The 6,026-nt window shown below is 40.5% G+C and overlaps 1 pseudogene; it reads right to left on the bottom strand.

The window, feature by feature from the left end:
• Gm7333 (predicted gene 7333) lies at positions 497–4,934 on the bottom strand (annotated as a pseudogene).

The raw sequence follows: 6,026 nt of genomic DNA, 5'->3' as shown, positions 1-6,026 counted from the left end.
AATAGAACTTAATAAGTAAATGCCCAGATTTTAATGGCCAAGACAGATTTAGTGGAAATCCAAATTTAAATCAGAGTATTAGGTGATGCTGTGTGTGTGTATATATATTGAGAAATTGTTTGTTTAATTTTGAGACAAAGTCTCACCATATAGCCCAGGTTAAAATCAAACTCACAAGCCTCCTGCCTCATCCCTCTAAGTGCTAAGATTACAGATATTCTAGGTTGCTTTTCTGTGGTAAACACTTCAATCTAAAGTAATTTAGGGCAGGAAAGGGTTTATTTCAGGTTACACTTCCAGGTCACAGTCCATCACTGCGGGAAATCAGGGCAGGAACTTAAGTAGGAACTTAATGCAGAATATGTGGGTGAATGCTGTTTGCTAGCTTCGTCACAGGTTAATGACCAGGTAGCTTTCTTTCTTCTTTTTCTTCCTTCTTTTTTCTTTTTTTTTAACACATACTTTCCTTCCCTCTTCCAGGCATAATGAAGAAGGGATGAAATTGATCAATTTATTGACAGACAGATGACAGGAAGAAATACAAACTCTTGTGTCAGCGATACTTAGGGAAAGCAAGGACATGAGTATTTAAAGTCTACAGGAAGTAACAGCACATTTCTTTTTTATTTGGATTGCAATGTTCTAGCCCACTAAAAACACCACCAACCCAGCCTTCCCCTGGCCCAGTTGGATTGGTTTTATATTGAATATAATAAAAATATTCAATCACATTTCCAAGAGAAAGCAGCATTTCATGTCTTACTAAATCAATTCTTAGTATCTGCTGTGTTGAACAGAATTTAAACTTTATCCATATTTGCATTGTCTTTCATTTAAAAATAAGCAGGACATCATAATACATTCCACTGTTAAAAGAAATGTTTGCATTACATAACACTACAGTCATTAAGCAAAATAACAATGCTAGAAAACTAGCATTTTTTTAAGAGGCAGCCAGGGCGAAGGTGGGTTTTAGTCCAGCACAGGGTAAGGAGGGTTGGCTCAGTTTGCATGCTTCAGTGTTAAAATAACAAAGGCTCAAAACTAAGGTCCTCCTTCACCAAATACAAAGAAATTAATCATGTCTGAATTCACTTTTATCACTGAAGATGAAAAAATCTTTCTTCCTCCTCTCCTTAACACCACTTCCTCCATTTTCTCCCAAATGTATCTTCCAATTAGCCTTGCATAACCTCATTCTCTTCATTTCTACCACCTGGTGTTTAGCAGGACCCGAGTCACCAGATTTATGAGTGGATCTGTGGTTATGGCCTCAGGTTACTCTTCAAGTGTCAAGCAGGCCATGCCTCTCATTAATAGTATCCCAACAGCTGATATACTTGTTTTCTTTACTACAATGGAAACAAGAATTAAGCTGTGTGATGGTACAAACTCAGTTCTTGCAAGCTTCCAGGCAAACCTGAACTACATAACAAGCTCCAGGTTAGACTGGGCTACATACATACAGTCACTTTGTTTCAAACGTAAGAGTAAAAATAACAGTAGAGTAGGTGAGGGGACTGTTGGCCATAACTAATATTCTAACTGTAGCAGTCCATTTATTTTCAATCCTCCACAATATACAAAGTTCTTCAAAGCACTGGGGTACTGGGGTGTCGCATCCACCCTGACCAGCAGGAAAGACGAAACACCACTTTGTCCTTCTTCAAGTAGGTTTATTCAGGAACACTTCACACTGCAATGCAGGAACAGGAATCCCCCCCCCCCCACACACACACACACACACAACCCCAGGGCACGCCTTAAATACCCTACTGACTCCTCCCAATCACCCCAGTCACATAATGGCAGTCCATTGGTTCACAGCAAGTGACGACACCTCAGGTGACACCTCAGGCGAGCTGATGAGGTGTGGTGTCTGCACAGTGTAGGCAGCTGGGATGTGGCTAAGTCTGAGGTAATGAGGAAGTCAGGCGCAGGTCATAAGACCTGGCAGGCTTCCCGGGCGCCATCTTGGGGCAGTGGCCGCACCCGCTCCTCACACTGGGGAAGAATTTGAATGGAAAAGTGTCTACTAGGCTGTTTTTAACCTATCCATGAACAAAAAAGCTATTGTTAAACACATCTAATTTGAACATGACTATCAACACTTTTTATTCTCTATGGTTTCTTTTTTCCATGTCAATCTAATACAAATGGCATAGGTCTGCACTCACTTTTAAAGATCATTTGTCTTGCCCTGTCTCATATGTTCGTTCCTATCTTGGGAGGAACAATGAAACTTTTTCAGTGTTGAGCCTGATTCCATTAGTAAAATTTCAATGTTTTACTTACTGTAAAAAAACCAAAACAAAACAAAACAGCAACAACAACAACAAAAAAAACATTCTACTGATATAGTATAAATATTTTACACAAACAATAGGATAGATAATTCAAATTATCCATAACAGAATTCCAAATTGATATTCACATGCACTTTCTTAAGAGTTAAGTTGTTTTGCCCCAGGACTACATGAAATCTAGTGTGCACTTTCACATCTAACAGTCTTCTCAAAGGCCTTTGGATCTCCATTTAATCAGGGAGAGTGGCAACAGAAATTGTCGTTGACTTTCACCCTTTTCAGTCAGGCAAAAATCTTCTGCTATCCTCTGGACAACTTTATAATGCACAGGTGGCAAATATAATAGGTTGTGGATTGTTCACCACAGTGATAAATGGAGTCATTCCTACAATCCACAAAAGCCTAGAGGCCTTCTACAAAGACATTAAGCAGTTACCAAACTAACCATCTAGAATACACCTTCGCCCTAGGCCATCAGAGGTAAGAAAAAGGAAGAGAATAGGCAAAGATCCTAAAACACCCATGGAAGGAGTTACAGAGACAAAGTTTGGAGCTGAGACAAAAGGATAGACCATCTAGAGACTGCCATGTCCAGGGATCCATCCCATAATCAGCCTCCAAATGCTGACACCATTGCATACACTAGCAAGATTGTGCTGATAGGACCCTGATATAGCTGTCTCTAGTGAGACTATGCCGGGACCTAGCAAACACATAAGTGGATGCTCACAGTCAGATATTGGATGGATCACAGGGCCCCCAATGGAGGAGCTAGAGAAAATACCCAAGGAGCTAAAGGGATCTGCAACCCTATAGGGGGAACAACATTATGAACTAACCAGTACCCTGGAGCTCTTGTCTCTAGCTGCACATGTATCAAAAGATGGCCTAGTCGGCCATCACTGGAAAGAGAGGCCCATTCGTCATGCAAACTTTATAAGCCCCAGTACAGGGGAATGCCAGGGCCAAAAAGTGGGAGTGGGTGGGTAAGGGGGTGGGGGGAGGGTATGGGGGACTTTTGGGATAGCATTGGAAATGTAAATGAGGAAAATACGTAATAAAACAAAGAAAGAAAGAAAGAGGAAGAGAGGCTGAAATAAAGGGACAGAACACTTGAGACGTCTCCTTTGTCATTTTAATTGAAGCTCTGCTAATCACTCATTTTAGACCTTTAAAAGCACCAAATTTTTATATCTAAGTCAATTTGGGGGTGAGAGGGGAGAAACACTACTAGGAACTTCTCTCCAGAACGAAACAATGATGTTCATTTTTCCACATGAACAAATGAAAGGTCTACTGAGACCAAAATGAAAACCCAAACCTCACACACAGGGGAAAAAGGTACTAAAATCACATTCTAGGGGGCAGTGAATTCCTCAGTCTTTGCTTGGCTGTCAACTGTCCTTCAGCTGACATTTAAAAATTAACACCCTAACTCATCAAAATATACACTTTTCCCATTGGCTTTTTAAAATTAAAAATAATAATTAAAAATGAAAATCACTTAAAGGAATTCATGAGCAGTTGCCTGACTCATTTGATGGCACATACGGCATATGGAGGTCAGGAAGGAGGCTCGCAGCACACGTCATTCAGGGCATGCTCATCTTTAAGGCTTAGCTTTCTTCCAAACAGTGTAAAATACCCACAATTCCAAGTATGAAGGGACACAGACAATCTCTTTTGCGAATTCCACAGGACAATACAGGTGCCCCAGCGGTATTGAGTGATGGGGCTTCAGTCAAGTAGACACAGTTCCCCTGTGTGAAGTATTTCCCAGCCTGTTTCAGAACCTTCATTAACAGGTCGAGAATCAGCCTGAGGAATTCCCATGTGGAGTCTTCTTCTGGAGATGTAGAGACAGGGACAGCTGTCAAATCACTAATCACATAATCAAACTGTCTCCCTTCTCTGGCTTACCTCTTCAGTACTGGGATACCGTCTTCTATAAGACCCTGATAGCAGTCTCCTTTAAGACTTCCTAAAACATCTCCACATGTTCTCTGCTGGTATTTCTTATATCCATCAATTACCATTTGGTCAGACTCTACCATAGTGACCATCTTTGGTTTCACATAATATGCCTCCATCGCCACCTCCTAGAATCAGTACATCTTTGCCAGTGTAGTCGTCTTTATCACTGCCCATGTTGGCCTGTGTATATGCCAAGTCACTCTCTGCCAAATTAACATCCCCACTGAGGATGAGAATATTCCCAAACTGCTCTGAGTGTAGAATTTTGATGTTCTGATAGGGTGAATCTTCATCATACACTACTTCATCTATGTCATACTCAACCAGCAGTAGGCCAGTATCTGTCAATGGCCCTTCTTCGAGCTGGTAATCGCTTCACCTCTCCAGTACTGTCTTGACTCAATTTTTTTCATTTTTTTCTTCTATTTTGTTCAAAAGGCTGTCAGCTTCTTGTTTGCCTTGCATATCACTGCCATAACTCTAAAGGTCCAGCAACACCAATCCATGTGATTAAATTCTCAATTTGGCAAAACTGCAATTCTTGGTCATGTAAGTTGCTAAATATCAGTGGTCCTGCCAGGTATGCACTGACTCTGTCATCCCCTGCTCCTAAGAAATGAACTGAAGGCCTTTCACAATGGCCTCACCATCAGCGTTGGTGCACATTATGAAGTTGAGTGTGCTGTGTCACTGATGCCATGGTGTGGTGAGACCGTGTGCTATGCCTGGGGAGGTGACCACCCACGGGAGACTGAGGGACCACGTATACCGTGTCAGGCTACAGTCCAGTGGGAAGTGCCAGGTAGCTTTCTTATAAAGCTCAGGCTGTTTTCTTAGGGTTGCTCCCAACCCCCCAGTGGGCTGGCCCTCCCTACATCACCAGTCAAGACAATATTGTAATTAGAAACTTCCTCAGATTATTCTAGATTGGTGAATCTGACAGTTGGCACTAACCAGGACAATAGACAAGTGTAAAAGTTTAGCTATTTAGTAGGATTCTTCTGATTCATTTTCTTGAAACTATTCTTGCTTTGTAATTTCATGAAATTATATGCAGTTTGTTATTTTTCAAACATAGATAATGTGTCATCTATTTTTCAGAATTTTCCGTGAATTGTCTCCTATTTGGAGACACTATAGATAATTTAGATTAATGATAGGTTTGGGGAAGAATTAATATTCTTTTAATAGCATACTTCCTAATCAAGAGAATTTTAGTGGAAAAATAACCACATACTACTATACTTATAATGTACAAATATAGAAAAATTATTATATAAAATAGAGAAAATTACTGAAGAAATAGTCCAGCATTGAAGAGAGTAGGTGGGACTTTGTGCTTGTATTAGTTATTTTTCTTATTGCTATGACAAAATATTTGACAAAGTCCACAAAAAGAAAGGAGAGTTATTTCATCTTCTAGTTTGATGGTACTGTCCATCAGAACAGGAAAAGCATAATGGCAGGAATTGAAGATAGCTGGTTATACTTTGTCCCTTGTCAGGAAGCAGAGATGGGTGAATGGTAGTGCCCAAGTTAGCTTCCTCTTTTTCTGCTGCTGGGATGCCAGTCCAAGGGACAGTGCTGCTCACCTCCCTAGTTAATCCTTCTTGGAAACACCCTTATAGATATAATTAGAGTTGTTATAGTGATTCTAAAGCCAGTCAAATTAATAATCAATGCTAACTGTAACAGTGTCCTGGTGGGAAGGTCATCTTAGTTTAGGAACATAGTTAACAATAACAG

This window comes from Mus musculus, chromosome 10, assembly GCF_000001635.26.
Source record: "Mus musculus strain C57BL/6J chromosome 10, GRCm38.p6 C57BL/6J".
In the NCBI taxonomy this organism is placed as follows: Eukaryota; Metazoa; Chordata; class Mammalia; order Rodentia; family Muridae; genus Mus; species Mus musculus.
This window is presented reverse-complemented; position numbering and strand designations above follow the sequence as displayed.